This window comes from Sarcophilus harrisii, chromosome 2 (genome assembly GCF_902635505.1).
Source record: "Sarcophilus harrisii chromosome 2, mSarHar1.11, whole genome shotgun sequence".
Classification (NCBI taxonomy): domain Eukaryota; kingdom Metazoa; phylum Chordata; class Mammalia; order Dasyuromorphia; family Dasyuridae; genus Sarcophilus; species Sarcophilus harrisii.
Genome location: NC_045427.1, coordinates 336,772,684 through 336,790,932, shown reverse-complemented (window position 1 = coordinate 336,790,932; position 18,249 = coordinate 336,772,684).

Below are 18,249 nucleotides of genomic sequence, written 5' to 3'. Positions count from 1 at the left end.
CAAAATTGAATGATGATGTTCATTTAGGTCCTGACTATTGAAATGAAACAAAATGTAGTAATTGTGCTCTGTTAGGTAGGGATGTGTTAATGCTTTCCAATTTCCCCAACTAGAGATCTGATGTCACTTTACCTGTCACTCCTATTTTATGCTTCACTGGTGATTGTTGTTGCTGCTCTGGACTCTTGCTAAATGAAAGGGTTTTTGTTTGTTTGTTTGTTTTTTTGCAAAAGCTATGATCCAGGTGATAAGAATCTTCTCATGTTGGATATGGTTTGCTACAGATGGCTTTTGAATTTGGAAATCATTTTTGATTGACCTTTTCATACCTTAAAAAGATATCTAGGTCTATTCTGAAATTGCTAGCATTTGAAATCCATCCTATCATAATAGTCATAGTAACTTGACTATATCTCACAGGATAGGAATCCAAGGTTCTTCATCTCTAAGTAAAAACCACTTACTGTAGGCAAAGGTTTGTTTTGCATAAATAACAGCTTTTTAAATTTGCCCTTTTCTTACTCTGTCAACTAGGAACAAGATGGTTCAGAGAGCAAGTTCTGCATTTTGAATTGGAGGATGGGGGTTTGAATTCTGGCTCTATCATTTATTACCCCTCACATAAACTATCCAACCATAGCAAGTAATCCCCTTTATTGTCAGTAAAATGAAAGACTGGGTCAGATGGACTTTAAATTCCATTTCTATTTTTGTTATACATCTATGGCCCTAGGATCTCATATATTGATTTATTAGATGATATTGGGTTTTTTTCTCTAAAACTCCATTATGCAATAGGTATCAGCCCCCTAAAAATACAGCCATTAGGAAAACTACACATAATATTTTAATGGCAAGGAAAAAGCAGGACTCAGTTGCCCTTCTCTGGAATCCTACCTAATACCCCAGCATTATAAGCAATCTCCTGTTCCTTCTATTACTATTAAAAGTAGTAGTCATTGTCATCATAGTTGAAATAGTAATAATATTTATATATCACCTTTAATAAAGTTTGTAAAGGATTTTTAAAATATCACTATTATTCCTGATAGATAGGGACAATTATTATTCCCACTTTTCAAATGAGAAAACTGAGGCATTCAGAGATTAAATGACTTGCCCAGGAATACACTAATAAATTCCTAAGATTGGATTTGAAGTTCAATTCTGTACTCTTTCTACTGAACTACCTAACTGCCTATTTATATTATATTGCAAAGTGCCTAAAATGTTAACTCATTTGAGCTAAATGGGGTTATTCTACCAATGGTATTTGAACAGATGAAGGTGAAGGAACAGCACAAACAAAACACAATAAACAAATGTTTCACTGGGACTAGACAAGATATCTGATCATTTCATTTCTTTGGAGTGTTTTTTATTTACCCTCTTATATGTGAAAACAGGGCTAAAGTTAACTGCAAAATTGTATGCAAGTTTTTAGATAACTTAAATTCCAGCCTTCCCAAAAGACAAAAGAACATGATTAAGCACATGATGTCTGAGTCAACAGACTAAAGAACTGAGTGTCCTTAAGTTTGGGTTTTAGATAGTGTTCTTTAAATCTTGGTAACCTATGAATCAATTAATGAATGACAACATTAAAGTTTCTTTGAAGTTGTGATATAAATAAATCACTTCTGTGCATTCAAATAATCAATATCCTTTCATCGAGTGTGACAAGATCTTGGAGCCATCAGTATGTTAATTTGTTCATACACACACAACATATACACAGGTGGAAATGAGGTAAAATTACTTAGTTTGTAAGCTTTGGCACAAATCTGTATTCAAGTATGTTATATACAAGTTGTGTCTTTGAGAAGAAATGCATTGAATTTTTTATCTTAATTTTATATGTGCACATAAATATTATAAGATTTTGGCCTTTATTATACAATTGATAGCAAATGTGAATTCAGGCCACAGCACATGGTGAAGACTCTACTATTTATTAATAATGATATGAAAATGACAAAAATCCTGACAGAAAGGCACTGATCAACTTTGGTTCTGCTCTCTCTATTTTTTATCTGTAAAATGAGGAGGGTAACATATGGCATCAAGCTTACTCACAGATTTATAGATATTAAGGAGATAATAATATGACACATATATATTTAAAGTTTATGAAACAATATAGCTAAATATGCTTTGTAAGTGCTATTATTATCTTTATTTTCCAAATGAGGAAATACAATTGGAGAGGTTCAGATTTGCTCATGGTACAATAATTAGTAAATATCTGAGGCAGGATTTGAACCCAGAGTTGTAGAAATTCCTAGTAAAATTTCAGTTTTCTCTTGTGTTTCTTTGAATTTCCTTTTTCAATGCTTTGTTAATATATGTGTATCAACAAATATGATAGAAAGAGTCCCAGATGTAAAATCAGAAAAACTGAATTTGAATTTCTACTCCCCACTTACTAAGAGAAGTGTCACCTTAGATAATTAATTTAAACTGTCTAAGCTTGTTTCATTATTTGTAAAAATAATAACTATAACATTTACTTATTTTTCACATAAGGTTGTGAAAAAAGTACCCTGTGAATCATAAAGTACAAAGAACTATAATGGAGAATTACAGATTGTCTAAGGATGGTGTCATTCCACAGAGAATATTAAGAAGCTTGTTTCAGGGGAAATCATCAAGATGGGTAAGATATAGACATTCTGCAACTGGCTCCAACTGACTTTTAAAAAGTCACAAAGAGAAGGGTCTTTGGCTATGGAAGAATTTAAAAGGTCATAGGTAGCTTCTGCCATCCTTCTGCCACCCCATTCACTTTTGAGCATCTTGGTAATTTTTTTCACTTAATGGCCTCTGGTGAAAGACCACAGAGGTCATGTTCTTTGTTTTTTGTTTTTGTTTTTCCATTATACTTGAAAGGAGAGTCTGCCTTGGGAGTCTTCAAAGGTTGGGTGGGGTAGACATAGAAATCTGAGAATTTAAGTTCAGCCCAGGTTTTGCAACCAACATAGGATTAATGCCCTAAGAAGCAATTCTTAGGAATTATATTTGATACTCCAATCAGATGAAAACTGAAACAGTCTCATCTGGTATTCATGCTATATCTAAACATGAAATTTATTGGAGTAGTGTTGTGGAGGAACTGAGGTAAATTGAGTCTATTTTCTCCTCAGAGACCAAGGTGATATGGGGTACACTATGCCTCTAGGTATTGTGGGAAATGTTTTTGCTTTATTATTGCTTTATTTTTGAAGTGAATATCATCTTTAAAATGTTAATACTAAATGGTTAAGTGGAATTAAAAAGCTAGTTATAAGCACATGAAAGATATAAGAAAATTGAAGAAATAGGAAGGGACTAGTTTATGAAGATCATTATGTACCAGATAAGGATTATATTTTATACTGGAGGTAATAGAAAATCATTGGACCTCAGGGGTGTGCCGATCAGGGAGGCTGTTGAAACTCATCTAGCAATCATCGCCTTCCAAAGGAAAAGGAAAAAAATGGTTGCTCATTTTTCTTTGAGCACAACTTCTGGAAAGGATGAATTAAACTAGAAGTTTCTTCCCAAAGATGTTTTCTTCCCACTAATTATTTTCTTTTGTTCATTTTGCATAATTTTAAAGAAAACTCAAGAAACATATCTATTAAAAATATAGCCACAAAACTCCAGTTCCTTAAATCTATTAATAGTAATTGATTCTAAACTTCTCACAGCAAAACAGATGCAAAATCTGTCTTTTTCATTCTGTTTCTCCATCTCTAACCAGAGAGGATTATAGAAAGCAGCACTCATGAGTTTACCCCTCACTCACTCTATAGATGCCACTTCACTTCCAATGAGTTTACATCAGCTACTCCAGCCTTTTTTCCAATTAGCAATCAATACTTTTGTCAATTTTAACTTTTTTAAAATGAAAAAACTTCCAAATGCAAATAAACTGATAGACCACATTTCTCTGAAGCCATCATTATCTCAGTCATTGATCTGCTTTAAATTCATCTGAGGGCTGCTCTCTATCTTATACTTATAACAGATTTTTTCCCCTAATTTTTTTCTGTATTTTATGAGTTTTTCTTACACAAATGTTGTTCTATACTTTTCAGCAGCCACACCATTCTCATATAAAGAGGGCAGTAATTTACATCTAAAAAATCTCAGTAACTTTCTTTTTTATTTAAGGATCATAGATTTAGAGTTTATTTTTTTATTTAATAATTTTTTATTGACAGAACCAATGCCAGAGTAATTTTTTACAACATTATCCCTTGCACTCACTTTTGTTCCGATTTTTCCCCTCCCTCCCTCCACCCCCTTCCCCAGATGGCAAGCTGTCCTATATATGTTAAATAGATTACAGTATATCCTAGATACAATATATATGTGCAGAACTGAACAGTTCGCTTGTTGCACAGGGAGAATTGGATTCAGGAGGTATAAATAATCCGGGAAGAAAAACAAAAACCAAGCAGTTTACAGTCATTTCCCAGTGTTCTTTCTTTGGGTGTAGCTACTTCTGTCCATCCTTGATCAATTGAAACTGAGTTAGATCTCTTTGTTGAAGAAATCCACTTCCATGAGAATACATCCTCATACAGTGACATTGTTGAGGTATATAATGATCTCCTGGTTCTGCTCATTTCACTTAGCATCAGTTCATGTAAGTCTCACCAATCCTCTCTGTATTCATCCTGTTGGTCATTTCTTACAGAACAATAATATTCCATAACATTCATATACCACAATTTATTCAACCATTCTCCAATTGATGGGCATCCATTCATTTTCCAGTTTCTAGCCACTACAAACAGGGCTGCCACAAACATTTTGGCACATACAGATCCCTTTCCCTTCTTTAGTATCTCTTTGGGGTATAAGCCTAGTAGAAACACTGTTGGATCAAAGATTATGCACAGTTTGATAACTTTGAGCATAGATCCAAATTGCTCTCCAGAATGACTGAATGTGTTCACAATTCCACCAACAATGTATTAGTGTCCCTGTTTTCCCACATACCCTCCAACATTCCACATTATCTTTCCCTGTCATTCTAGCCAATATGACAGGTGTGTAGTGGTATCTCAGAGTTGTCTTAATTTGCATTTCTCTGATTAATAATGATTTGGAGCATATTTTCATATGGCTAGAAATAGTTTTAATTTCTTCGTCTGAGAATTGTCTGTTCATATCCTTTGATCATTTATCAATTGGAGAATGGCTTGATTTCTTATAAATTAGAGTCAATTCTCTATATATTTTGGAAATGAGGCCTTTATCAGAACCTTTGACTGTAAAAATATTTTCCCAGTTTATTGTTTCCCTTCTAATCTTGTCTGCATTGGTTTTGTTTGTACAAAAACTTTTCAATTTGATATAATCAAAATTTTCTATTTTGTAGTCAATAGTGATCTCTGGTTCTTTCTGATCATAAATTCCTTCCTCTTCCACAGGTCTGAGAGGTAAACTATCCTATGCTCTTCCAATTTATTTATTATCTCATTCTTTATGCCTAGATCATGAACCCATTTTGACCTTATCTTGGTGTATGGTGTTAAGTATGGGTCAATGCCTAGTTTCTGCCATACTAATTTCCAATTTTCCCAGCAATTTTTGTCAAATAATGCATTCTTATCCCCAAAACTGAGGTCTTTGGGTTTGTCAAACACTAGATTATTAAAGTTATTGGTTGTTTTGTCCTTTGAACCTAACCTATCCCGTTGATCAACTAGTCTATTTCTTAGCCAATACCAGATGGTTTTAGTAACCTCTGCTTTATAATATAATTTTAGATGTGGTACAGCTAGGCCACCTTCATTTGATTTTTTTTCCCATTAATTCCCTTGAAATTCTTGACCTTTTGTTTTTCCATATGAACTTTGTTGTTATTTTTTCTAAGTCATCAAAATATTTTTTTGGGGAGTCTGATTGGTAAAGTGCTAAATAAATAGATTAGTTTAGGTAGTATTGTCATCTTTATTATATTTGCTCACCCAATCCAAGAGCATTTAATATTTTTCCAGTTGGTTAGATCAGACTTAATTTGTGTGGAAAGTATTTTGCAGTTTTGTTCATAAAGTTTCTGATTTTCCCTTGGCAGAAAGATTCCTAAATATTTTATACAATCAGTAGTTACTTTAAATGGAATCTCAGTAACTTTCTAAAAGGCCAATGACCCCAGACATATTTAATATTTATGATAAACTACTATATTAAATTTTGTTCAGTTCACCTTCCCTTTTCTATTCTATCTCCCTTCAAGAGGATCTCTAATTCCCTTATGCTAATTTTATTCTTCTTATTGCCACAAACCAAATTTTTGTTGCTATTTTTTGGAAAAGATAAAATAAATTAATTCATGCTCAAATTCAAATGGTACTAAATGGATTAATGTGTTGGACATCTCAAAATTATTTGTGTTTAGTAAGAAACAAAAAACAAGTCCTTCATTTAAAAAATCAAGTTCTAATTGTGGAGTTTCAGGTTTGAATCAGGATTCAAAAGTTCCTTGACTCCAAATTTAAGATTTTCCACTATAAGATTCAGACTCTGAGTTTTAAAAGTAAAATAATTATAATTAAGGAAATATGAATGGTGCACAAACTAAAATTTAAAAAAAAATTAGTGATAATAAATCAATAAGCAACACAATTTCCCAGAGAATTATGTGAAAACAAGTCTGTTGGACCCGAGTTCCTTACTTCCTTATAAGTTTCATACAGAGAGCCATACGCAATTTAGTGGGGAGTATCTTAGGCTCTTGGGCAGGAGCAGAATCAAGGCAATTGGTACATAATTGATTTGCATCAGGGAATTATTTGGTCATCTATTCATCATAAAACAAATTGAATTTAGAGTCTGGTGAGTGAGTGATTTCCAAATGATTCAAATCCCAGCTCTATCTTTTTTGGTTTGGTGACCTTGGCTAAGTCATTTAATTGGTGTGCCAATTTCTTTACCTATAAAACGTAAATAATAATGTCTGTACTACCTATCTTACTGGGTCTGAGAATCAAATTAGATAATGCAAGTAATACGTTTTATAAATTTTAAAGTATTATTGTAAAGTCAAATCTTTAGATCACCTTTTATCATAAATAAGAGCAATCACTCTTAGATTTTAAAAATTTTACAATATTGTGAATTTTGTAATTTATTTCTGAATTATTCTTTTATATTTGTCAATATGTTCCTAAGCACTAAACCTTATTTTAAGCAAAATTCTTAAATTTTGAAATTAGTATAGAAATTAACCATCATGATAACCACTATGATTTTATTTAGTCCTTTGTATAGACAAACCTTAATATAAAGTTGGGATTTGCTCCTTCCCTCCATGAATCTATCTCCTCATTGTATGAGAGAACCTAACAACACCTGGTCCTCTCCTTCCATTAGTAATTCACAACCAACACCATAATATCTCTTTATAATCACCAAATGAATTATCATAAGACTTGGAAAATTTTATAAAATAGAAATTCAGCCAAGAAAAAGATTCCCTGAAACTACATTTCTCTCAGTCATTGAGCTGGAACAAATTCATCCAGTTGCTTTTAGTGAAAATGAGACTTAAGGCACAATCTCTGTACATAACTCGGTGCAGTACAGTAGAAAGAACTCTTTGCATAAAATAAAAGTACCTAGGTTTAGAGCTTATATCACTCATTATTGCTTGTTTTATCTTGGGGAAGTCACTTTTACGCTGATTCTCAATTTTCTCACCTATAAAATAAGTGGGTTAGAACTAAATGATCTGTGTCAGTTTTAAAGCTATGATCCTGTGAATCCATTATACATCTTGGAAAAACAAGTTAATGAGGCAGCTAGATGGCAAAATGGATAGAGCATCAGCTTTGGAGTCAGGAGGATCTAAGTTCAAATCCATCCTCAGACACTTAATATTACCTAATTGTGTGATCTTGAGCAAGTCCCTTAATCGCAATTGGCTTACAAAAAAGGCAAATTAATAAACAGGAGTGTTTTCTTCACACCTAAAGGAAAATGGATGCAGATTCTACTAGTTCGAAGTTTTCAGGTTTAAAGTTACATTCATTGTCTTAGTAGTATCATGACGCTGGTAAAGAAGGGATTCAACAACGATAATTTGTTTTCATCCCTTACAGGTTGTTTGGGTTTTACAAAGGAATTCTCCCATCTATCTTGGTTGAAACTCCAAAAAGAGCAGTGAAAGTAGGCATTCTATACCTTACTTTTAGGAAAATAAGTTCCATAATCTAAAGATAACTAAAGCATCAGAACATCTTATGCTATTTCTCAACATTCTATATATGTGGCATTAAGGTAAAGTAAATTATTTTTAAAACTCTGAAATTGTTAGCATTGACAATCTGTGACAGACCTTAAATTATAATTCCTCTCTATTGAGTATATTTAGAAGCTCTCAGATTCTTTATTTATCCAAATAATTACATTACTTTGTATACAACACAAGGTATTAGTTTACATCTTAGATTTCTTAATATTCCCTTTGAATAATTTCTCTCCAAACACACCTCTCCATCCCTTAGATTAAATCTGAATCACTATTTCTCAACTATTTCTCCCAAGTCAACCAATATTTGATAGACATTTACTATGTGTGAGGCACCATGCTAAATGCTGGAGTCTCTGAGGTTTTGTGGTAAACATATTAACTAACCACACCAGAAAACAAAGTAAATGAAATAGGCAATTAATTTGGTTGAGAAATTGTGTAATAATTTTAATGACCCTCAAATGCTTACTGCTTGAAAAGACCATTTCCTTAATACCAATTATCTCTTGAGTGATGCCATATATTTGCAAATCATAGAACAGCATGATATTGTAAGAATCAAATTTATAAATATTCCAAAAGCAATAAGAAGACATATTTTCCCAAACTTTTCCTTCCTCTAGGCTTTTGTAGTATTGATGAGAGTATCCTAAGTCACCCAAGCTCACAACTACAATTATATCCTCTACTCATTTTACTTATTATTCATATTTAATTAGTTGCAAAATCTTGGCATTTCTACCACTACAATATTTCTCATGTACAGTCCCCTAAATTTTATTTTTCCTATTCACACATCTATTATAAAAAATCCCACTGAATTTATACCAAAGGCATAAAAATGGTTCAATATTAGGAAAATAACTAAGATACTTCATCATACTAAAAAGCAGCATTACACAATTATGTCAAAGATGGTAGATATTTACATTAAAAATACCTAAAATGCATTGGCATGATAGGATCCTATTTTCTCATATGATTAAAATAGTATGTAATGAAAACCAATAATTAATATTATTTACAGTTCATGAATACTATTTATAATTTACCAATAGTCATATTGGATATTCATTCTTATTATTATTTAATGTAATTCTAAAAATATTGTAGGGCAGCAAAAAAAATCTAATAAATATCAGCAGAGACAAAATTATCTCCATTTGTAGATGACATGATCCCAGAGATTCAATACAAAAATAAACTAGGGGCAGTGAGGTTGTGCTATGGACACCACACTAGCCCTGAAGTCAGGAGGACCTGAGTTCAAATCTGACCTCAGACACTTAACACTACCTAGCTGTGTGACCCTGAGCAGATCACTTAACCTCAATTGCCTCAGCAAAAACAAAGAAACTAGAAGAAAAAAATAGTAATGAACACAAAATAATTTTAAAATAAGTCAACATTTTTAAAAAATGACAACAAACTAGAGTGATCATGGATTCGAAGCCAAAATAAATAATATAGATTATGGATGAACAGGCATTTTTAAGTGCTTATTGTGTGCACTAAGTGTTTGGAATTTTTAAAAATGGCTTTGCCATTGCAAGAAATAAAGTAAGATAAGTCCAGAGGGCTTAATTTCCAGAATGTAAATGCATGTTTGGACAAAGTCAGTGTGGGAATTTGTTTTTCAGGGTTGTGCATATTGATTGGGAGAGACTTATTTTTTGTTCTATAAACATTTAAAAAGGGAGAGGGAAGCAGTAAGTGGAAGGGAGAGAAAATAAGAACTTATAAAATAAAAATTTAAAAATAATAATGGAATAAAATTGTAATAAAATAAAAAATAAAGATGGAATGAGGTATTAAAATGTTAAAAATAAAATCTCTGAAGTAAAAAATCAAAACAATAATAAATATTTCTTAACATATTGTAGATAACTATACAAATAAACTAGGAAACAATGATATACTAAAAGAAAATTAAATAACTGAAAGACCAAAGTAATTATAAAGTGTAGCATACAGGCTAGCTCCTTGGAGGGCTTCAGGGTCAGCCAGAGTCAGGATAGATTAAAATCCTTGGTCTTTAGGGGGAGAAGTGAAGGAAGCAGGCAAGCTGCCACAAGACTTGCCAAAGATGTATCCTGGATTCTGGAGTCTGGAGTCACCAGCCTCTCTCCCCCTGTCCTGCTGCCAAGTAACTCTCCCTTCTCTCCCTGTGCCCTCCAATCCTTGCCTATGATTATCTTACTACCAAACATTCAGCAAGCACCAAAGGTGAGGAGAGCCATGATCCAAATATATGTTAATAAAGCCATTGTCTCACATCGAATAGGTAATTAGCCTTAAGTGCTCTGCATTCTCAGATTCGGAGTTTCGGTCCACTACAAAAAGTACCTGCTATTTAAAAAAAAAAAAAAAAAAAAAAAAGGTGACTTGGAGAGCAGATCAGAGACAGGTTTTCTAGGAATCGTTGACCATGAAAAACATAACCAAAATAAATAAATAAATAGTTTTGGATACCATTTTCCAAGAACTCATCGATGTAATTAGAAAGTTACAAGTGAAAATAGAAAGAATTCACTAATCTTCTGGGTAAAACTCCCTTTGCAAACTAGCATCTTTATAGCCAAAATATAGAACTTCCAATAGAAAAAACAAAATATACCAGGAGTCAGCACAAGTCCAAATAACAAGTAGAGCCAGTCAGTATCATATAATATTTTGTAGATGTGACTAAATAAGGGGGGAATTCTTGAAATACAAATTTCAGAAAAATAAATAGTGCAAAAAATAAATGGTGCATTAAAGAATAACTTTTCCTATAAAACTGAGGATAATTATTCTGGAGTAAAATGAATCTTTAATAAAAAAGGGAACTTTTGCACATTCATGGTAGAAATATTTTTTAAAAAGAAGGAATGAAGAGGTCTTTGAAGTACTATGTATCTAAAATATTACAAAATTGTAATCATCTAAACTATAGCTAAAATTGGAAAAATTATAGATCAGTGGAAAGGAATAGATAACATAGTAATTAGAGACAATTGAAAATAGTGCATAATATAGAATAAACTGCAAGACCCCAATTACTCAAGTATGAGTTCAAGTTTGATTTTAAAAACTTGAAAGCACTTTGTCAGAAATTAGGTTTCTAGATCGACATTTCATATTATGGAGCACACAATAAATGAATGAATATGTGAGGTAAATATGCAATGCAAACTCTTTACAGGAGAAGGAAGGAAATAATTTTTGCAACTATGGATAGCAGAGGAGTTCTTGACCAAGCAAGAGACAGGAAGAATCATAGGAGATAAAATAGACACTTGTGATTAAGCAAAATTTGAAAGATTTTGGATAGACAACAATGCAAGGGAAACCATTAACAGGGAAAAAAATCTTTGGTAGCAATTTCTGTGATAATGGTCTAATATCTAAGAGACTTTGTCTAGATATATTACCCAATTGAAACCATGTCTTAAGCAATGAAAGAATTTATTCCAAGTGAAGAAAGTCCTTGAAAGTCATTAAATGAATTGGAGTAATGCCAACAAAAAGTCTGTTCTAATTGAGGACTATGTTATATATGGGAAAGTTACATAAAGTCAGAAGCTTGTTCAAAACCCAAAAGATTAGAATGAATATTGAATTGGGAGAAAGAAGTTTTAGTTAAGTCTTGGGTAGGGAATGAATTACTTAAAGGAAAAGAGATCAGCTTGACCTCAGTTTTATTCTCTTCCTCCTCCCACCACCCTTTACTGGATGAAAACCTAATGAACTTTACAGAAAAAAATGATTTGGAATTTTTCAACATTGTCCTAGAAGAGTTTTCCAGATGTCAGTAGTTCATAGCAATGTCTACATGGAGAGATAAGAACTGACTAAATTCAGTGATGAAAAGCATAATCAAGGCTTTCCTAAGGAATCTATAAGAAAAACTACATATGCAGAGAATGAAAAAAAAAGGAAAATTCTGTAAGTCAAACTCATCTAACTTCAAGTAATAATCTGAACAGTAAATATTTTTCTTCCATTTTTCACATCCTCCATGGAGGCCAAAGTATTTTGAGTAGTCATCCTTAGGTTTGTTCTGTCACTTAAAGCTTAAAAACAGCTTAATTAATGAACATTTGTTTTAACTGAGAAATAAAAAAAAAATACCACAGCTAAGAATAATGCTAGTTTAGAAAATGAAATCACTTGTAAAAATATTTTATGGAATGAATGAAGAATATTATTGGTTTCAACTCATAATGGAAAGAGAAGCAGTAGAAATAAAGCCAGTTTAAAGAAAGTTTGATAAGATGACAGATTGGACACTTCCTCTAATGCCCATTAATTCCAAATCTCTGTCCTCAAAATAAATAAATAAATAAAAAGAGCAATTATGTAGTGGATATGGAACAATTTCAACTGAATCCCCAGGGGAGGAAAAGGAAGACAGAGACAGACAGACAGATAGAGACACACACAGAAAGAAAAAGACAAAGAGAGGAGAGAGAGAGAGAGAGAGAGAGACAAAGACAGAGAGACAGAAAGAAAAAAATTTGATACATTAAAAAAAAATCCTTTTTTAATACCACAGAATGATAATATTTAAAGTGTGGACTAAGTATCAGGTTCTATGCTCTTATCAGAGAAAGTCAAGCCACTCACCAGTGATTTTTTACCCACTCGTTCCAATATTAATATACCTTTCTGATGCAGACTTTAAAGCTTATCCCATTTAATCTACTACATGACCCCTTCTACAAGTGACAGAATAGTCACAAGGAGGCAGGGTATATAAAAGTATCCTTCATTCTTCCTGGGATGTTGGCTTAGATAGAGACCCCAAAGACTGAGGAGATTCTGTCAAAAATACCCTTCATATTCTCCCAAACTGGAAAAAAGTAATAAACATTGATTCAACATAGAGAAGAAAAGGAGAAGCATCAAAAGAACTTGCACACAGGGCTTGTTTACATGACCCAAGAAGTCCTAGAGAAAATTGAAGTTAATTAAGTCCTTCTAAGAACAATTTTGTTTCCTGAGTAGCTGCTACTCAGGGCATGGATACAGGTCAATGAGCCCAGAGTCTCCCAATATAGAATAAGGCTGATGTAATTTTGTGAATGAATAAGCTATTCTATAAATCATTCATTCAACTACAAAAGATGCTATCCTCCTCCAGAAAACACACACACACTTATATATATATATGTGTGTGTGTATATATATTTGTGTGTGTATATATATATATGCATATATATGCATTAGTGTGCATATAGATGCATATATATATATATATATATATATATATATATAATAGTGGCCTTTTCTAGTGCATGGTAAGAAGGGAGGAAGGGAGCCTAAGCTTAAAATATAATGAAAAAGGTAAATTTAATTTAATTATTTTTAAAAAGAAAAACTTGAAAAACTAAAGCAAAAGCTGACAAGAAAGGAAACTAAACATTACTATTACCAAAACAAAATTATAGTCTTAATATTGTGCAATCTTATTTCAAAAGTGATAATTACAATAAATTACAAAAAAAAGATTTAAAAATTTTATTGGTAGGAACAAAGGAATGTTATGGAAACTAGTGAAAAAAGGTAAGTATGAAGTGTGACCAACACTTATAGTACTCAAACTATATTATAATTAATCATCAAAACTGTTAGGTAGTGGTTTTAAAAAAAAGTACTTAAAAAAGTAAATCCTTGAAAGAGAGAAAGAATCATAAATAGTTGAATTTAATTACAGTGCAATGAATCTCCAAACATGTTTTAGAAAATAATTTATTTGACAAAATTTGATAAGAAAACTAGAAAGCAATCTGTAGTTCCTTTGCTAACTACCACTGGCCTTAGAATGAATTCTTACATCGCTGTTGATTTTTTTGGGATACAAGTAGTAATATTGCTGAGCCAAAGTGTATGTTTATTTTATAGCCTTTAGATAAAGTTTTAAAATCCTCTTCAAAAGGAGGATAATTCTTGATAAAATAAGGAATAGAATGTAATTACAAAAGAAAAAAATTACAGTTTTATTACATAAAATTAAAGAGATCTTGCTTGAGAAAAAATAGAACTAGAATAAGAAGAGAGAGTCAAATGGAATAGTATGATTAATATGAGGAGTTTAGGGAAAGACTTGTATAAATGGATGCAGAGTGAAGTATAATAACCAGAAATATATATATAATTATGATATACACAACAAATATACATGTTATTGAAGTTGAGAATGAGAGTGAGAAATACTTTAAAATAAAAACAAATCTAGATTCCAGAGAAAAAAAATAAGTACTTCTCTTTCCTTAGAAATAAAGGGGACTATATGGACAGAATATTGAATATTATGTTACATAGGGTCACTACACTATAGTGTAACGCTATGATAACTACTTCTCTTTGTTATAAAGCAAGGTTTACCTGAGTTGAGTTTCAGGTAGGAGATGGAGGTTAACAATCATCTATAAATGATATAAAAACAGAAGTTATCAGCAAAATAATTTTTAACATATTTGTGGAGATATGGACAATAATTAAATAGGATTTAGAAGGCATAGTGAAATCTGTATTTATGGAGAATACTCACAGTGATAATAGATTTGACAAAGTTGAAAAATATTTGGGGGGGGGGGGGCCGCTGAGGCAATTGGGGTTAAGTGACTTGCCCAGGGTCACACAGCTACGTAGTGTTAAGTGTCTGAAATCAGATTTGAATTCAGGTCCTCCTGACTTCAGGGCTGGTGCTCTATCCACTGCACCAGCTAGCTGCCCCAAATATTAATAACATTAAAAGGTTGGAAGGGACAAACATTATCCCAGATTTATAGAGGCATCCAGAAATATATGAGGGAATAAAAGGGAGTGACAAAAGAAAAAAACCACATATGCATATTTATGAACATATGCAAAATCTTTCACTACATCAAAATAATAACAGTATCACCTGATTTAAGAGTACAACTCAAAGAAAAGATTGAAAAAATGGTTTAATTTGTCTTTCCATATTCAAATTTTTAAATTTTTGTGATATTTTAACTATTAGCTCAGGAGGAAGTTTGTCATGATGAATTAAGTTGCTATGGAAAATCTGGGGAGAAAAGTACACCAAAATAAATAAAAGGACTGAATTGAATTATATCACTATTTCACTGATAAAAGATACCCAACTAATCAAACCAGACAGAGGTCTTGTTCAAAATAAAAGTTGCTTTGCCTATGCAAAAATAATATATTCATCTATACAGATGTTTGCATATATAAATAAAATAAATTGCAACATTTATTCTCCTTGTCTAATACTTCTTGATACTAAATATGGTCGAGTACTCTTTTTAATTAGAAAAAAAAGTTGAGATTTACCATACTGAATTAGTTTCTACTGATAGATGAGAAAAACATGCTATAAGAACAATTACTAATAGATGAACTTTTGAACAACTATACATTGTGTCAGGATTCCAGATATCTTGTTTCAAATACATTTTACCTGAAAATTATTAAGGCATATGGTCATAACTTGGATTTAAGTGCCCTCTTGCCAGATGAACAGAACTAGTTTTTAGACACAATATTCAAAATATTTACTTTATAGATATTTAGTCTTGAATTTGTGAGGGAATTGATAATTTGATTATAGCTATTTTCTAAATCATAAATTGCTTCATTAAATATCATCAAATATATAATTTGAATAAAATAATGTGTCATGTTTGATTTTTAATAATACTATTATCAATAGTTTTCTTTTATTTGTATTTTCCTAGTTACATGTAAAAAACAATTTTTTGGTATTTATTATGTATTCATTATTTTTTATGTATTATGTATTCTTTCCCCCTTTTATTCCCCACAACACTCACAAGCAGACTATAGTTAAGAAAGTATATATTTATATATACATATGTAGATACGTACATGTATATGTATATATGTAGATATATACACACACACATAGACCCTCACACACACACACACACACACACACACACACACACTCACACATATCTCTCCTGTACCTGCTGATTCTTTGCTTTAATTCTGCTCCTTAACTTGCCTTACTATTAATTAACCTTCCCCAATCCAAGGATCCCTCCCTGCACCCTTTGCTTTCTCATCTGTCCATCCCTCCCTCCTAATTTCTTTATAGATTTTGAAAGGTATTGTACTTTCCATGGCTTATATATTGTGTTGGCTATTTAACCCATTTCTGATGTGAGTAGGTTTTCAGAACTATGAGCTCTCTTCCCCATCTAATAACCCTGTGTCTATTCTTCCTCTGCACTTGGCTGCAGGACAAGGAGGAGAGAGACTGGAGAATCCAGACTCCAGAATCCAGAATAGATCTTTGGCAAGTTGCATGGCAGCTTGCCTGCCTCTTTCACTTCTCCCTCTAAAGAACAAGAATTTTGATTTATCCTGACTCTGACTGATCCTGAGGCCCTCCAGGAAGCTACCCCTGAACATTATAAATATCAGTCTTAAAAATAATGGTATATATTTCCCATGCAAAAAAAAAAATTGTCCATGTTGAGTTCCTTGAAATTGATCTTTAATATTGGCTTTTCTATATTAAATTTTATATTAAATTCAGGTTTAGTGATAGAAAGTCTTGAAAATCTGTAAGTTCATTGAATGTCCATTTTTTCTCATCTAATATTATAGATAATTTGTTAGATATGATATTTTTGGCTGCAAACCTAGTTCTTTTGATTATCTATAGATATGATTCTAGGACCTGTGGTATTTTAATGTGGCTCTTGATAAAGTTTTATATAATTATAACTGTAGCTCCAGTATTTGAATTGCTTTTTTCTTGTTTCTTGTAAGTTTTTTTCTTTGATCTGCTGGTTTTGAAATTTGGCAATAATATTTATATGTGTTTTCTATAAAGAATCTTGATGTGGTAATTAGTGGATTTTTTCTATTTCTACATTCCTCTCATGTTAAATTTTCTTGGATTATTTCTTTTTGTTTGTTTGTTTTTAGCTTTTTATTTTCAACATTCAACCTTGCAAAACTTTGTGTTCCAAATTTTTTCCCTATTTCTTCCCCCATCCTTTCCCTTAGACAGCCCCATTCTTGGATTATTTCTTGCATTGTTGTCTCAAAGGTTTTTTTTTTATTGCTTGTTTGTTTGTTTGTTTGTTTTTGGTCACAACTTTTAGGTACTCCAATTATTCTTATATTTTCTCTTCTTGATCTGTTCTCTAGAGCTGTCAATTTTTTTCTGTTTTACATTCTGTTCTATTTTTAAATTTTTTACTATCTGTTTTGTTATTTCTTGGTTTCTCACATCTTCATTGGCTTTCTTTGCCCAATTCTACTCTGAATCTCCTTTTTTGGTTGGTCAACTTTTTTTTATCATAATCTTGTTTTTCTTGGATGTTTTTTAAAAAGTTTTTTCTTAGTGTCTTTCACTTGATTTTTAAATTCTTTTTTGAATTCTATAAATTCTCTCTGAGCAGGGAGCCATTTCACATTACTCTTTGGAGTAGAAGCTTTTTTTATTTCATTGTCCTCCTCTGAAGATGAACCTTGATCTTCCCTGTTTCTGTGCTAAATTTCTATGATTGGGTTCTTTCTTCTTTGCCAGTTAATTTTTTGTTTAAATAAGGAGTATTAGTGTAAGCACCTCTAATCATGGGATGGGGACATGATGCCTCTGGTTTCACTTAAGCTCTCCACTTTGATCTGGAATCCCAGAACAAGAGCTCCACCCTCCTGCAAGTACCTGCAGCCAGAAGCTCTTCTGTCCTACTGCTTCTGCACTCATGAGCGTGCTGGTTCCTTCTCAGCCACATCTCTGCAGCATGACTGGACCTGACATTTCTAATTACTTAATTCAGTCTTCCCAACTTCAGACCCTGACTTCTCAAGCTATCTGGAGGTGAAAGTTTCTGTGGTTCCTGCTGAGGCACCAGTCAAATCCAGCTAGCCCTAGGGCTCCCTACTTAGTGTCTGGGTAGAGCTAGCCTGAAGGTATTTGTATTTCACACAGGGTTCAATTGCCACCTAGGGTCTTTCTTTCAATGTTCTTGAGTTGTACCAAGAGG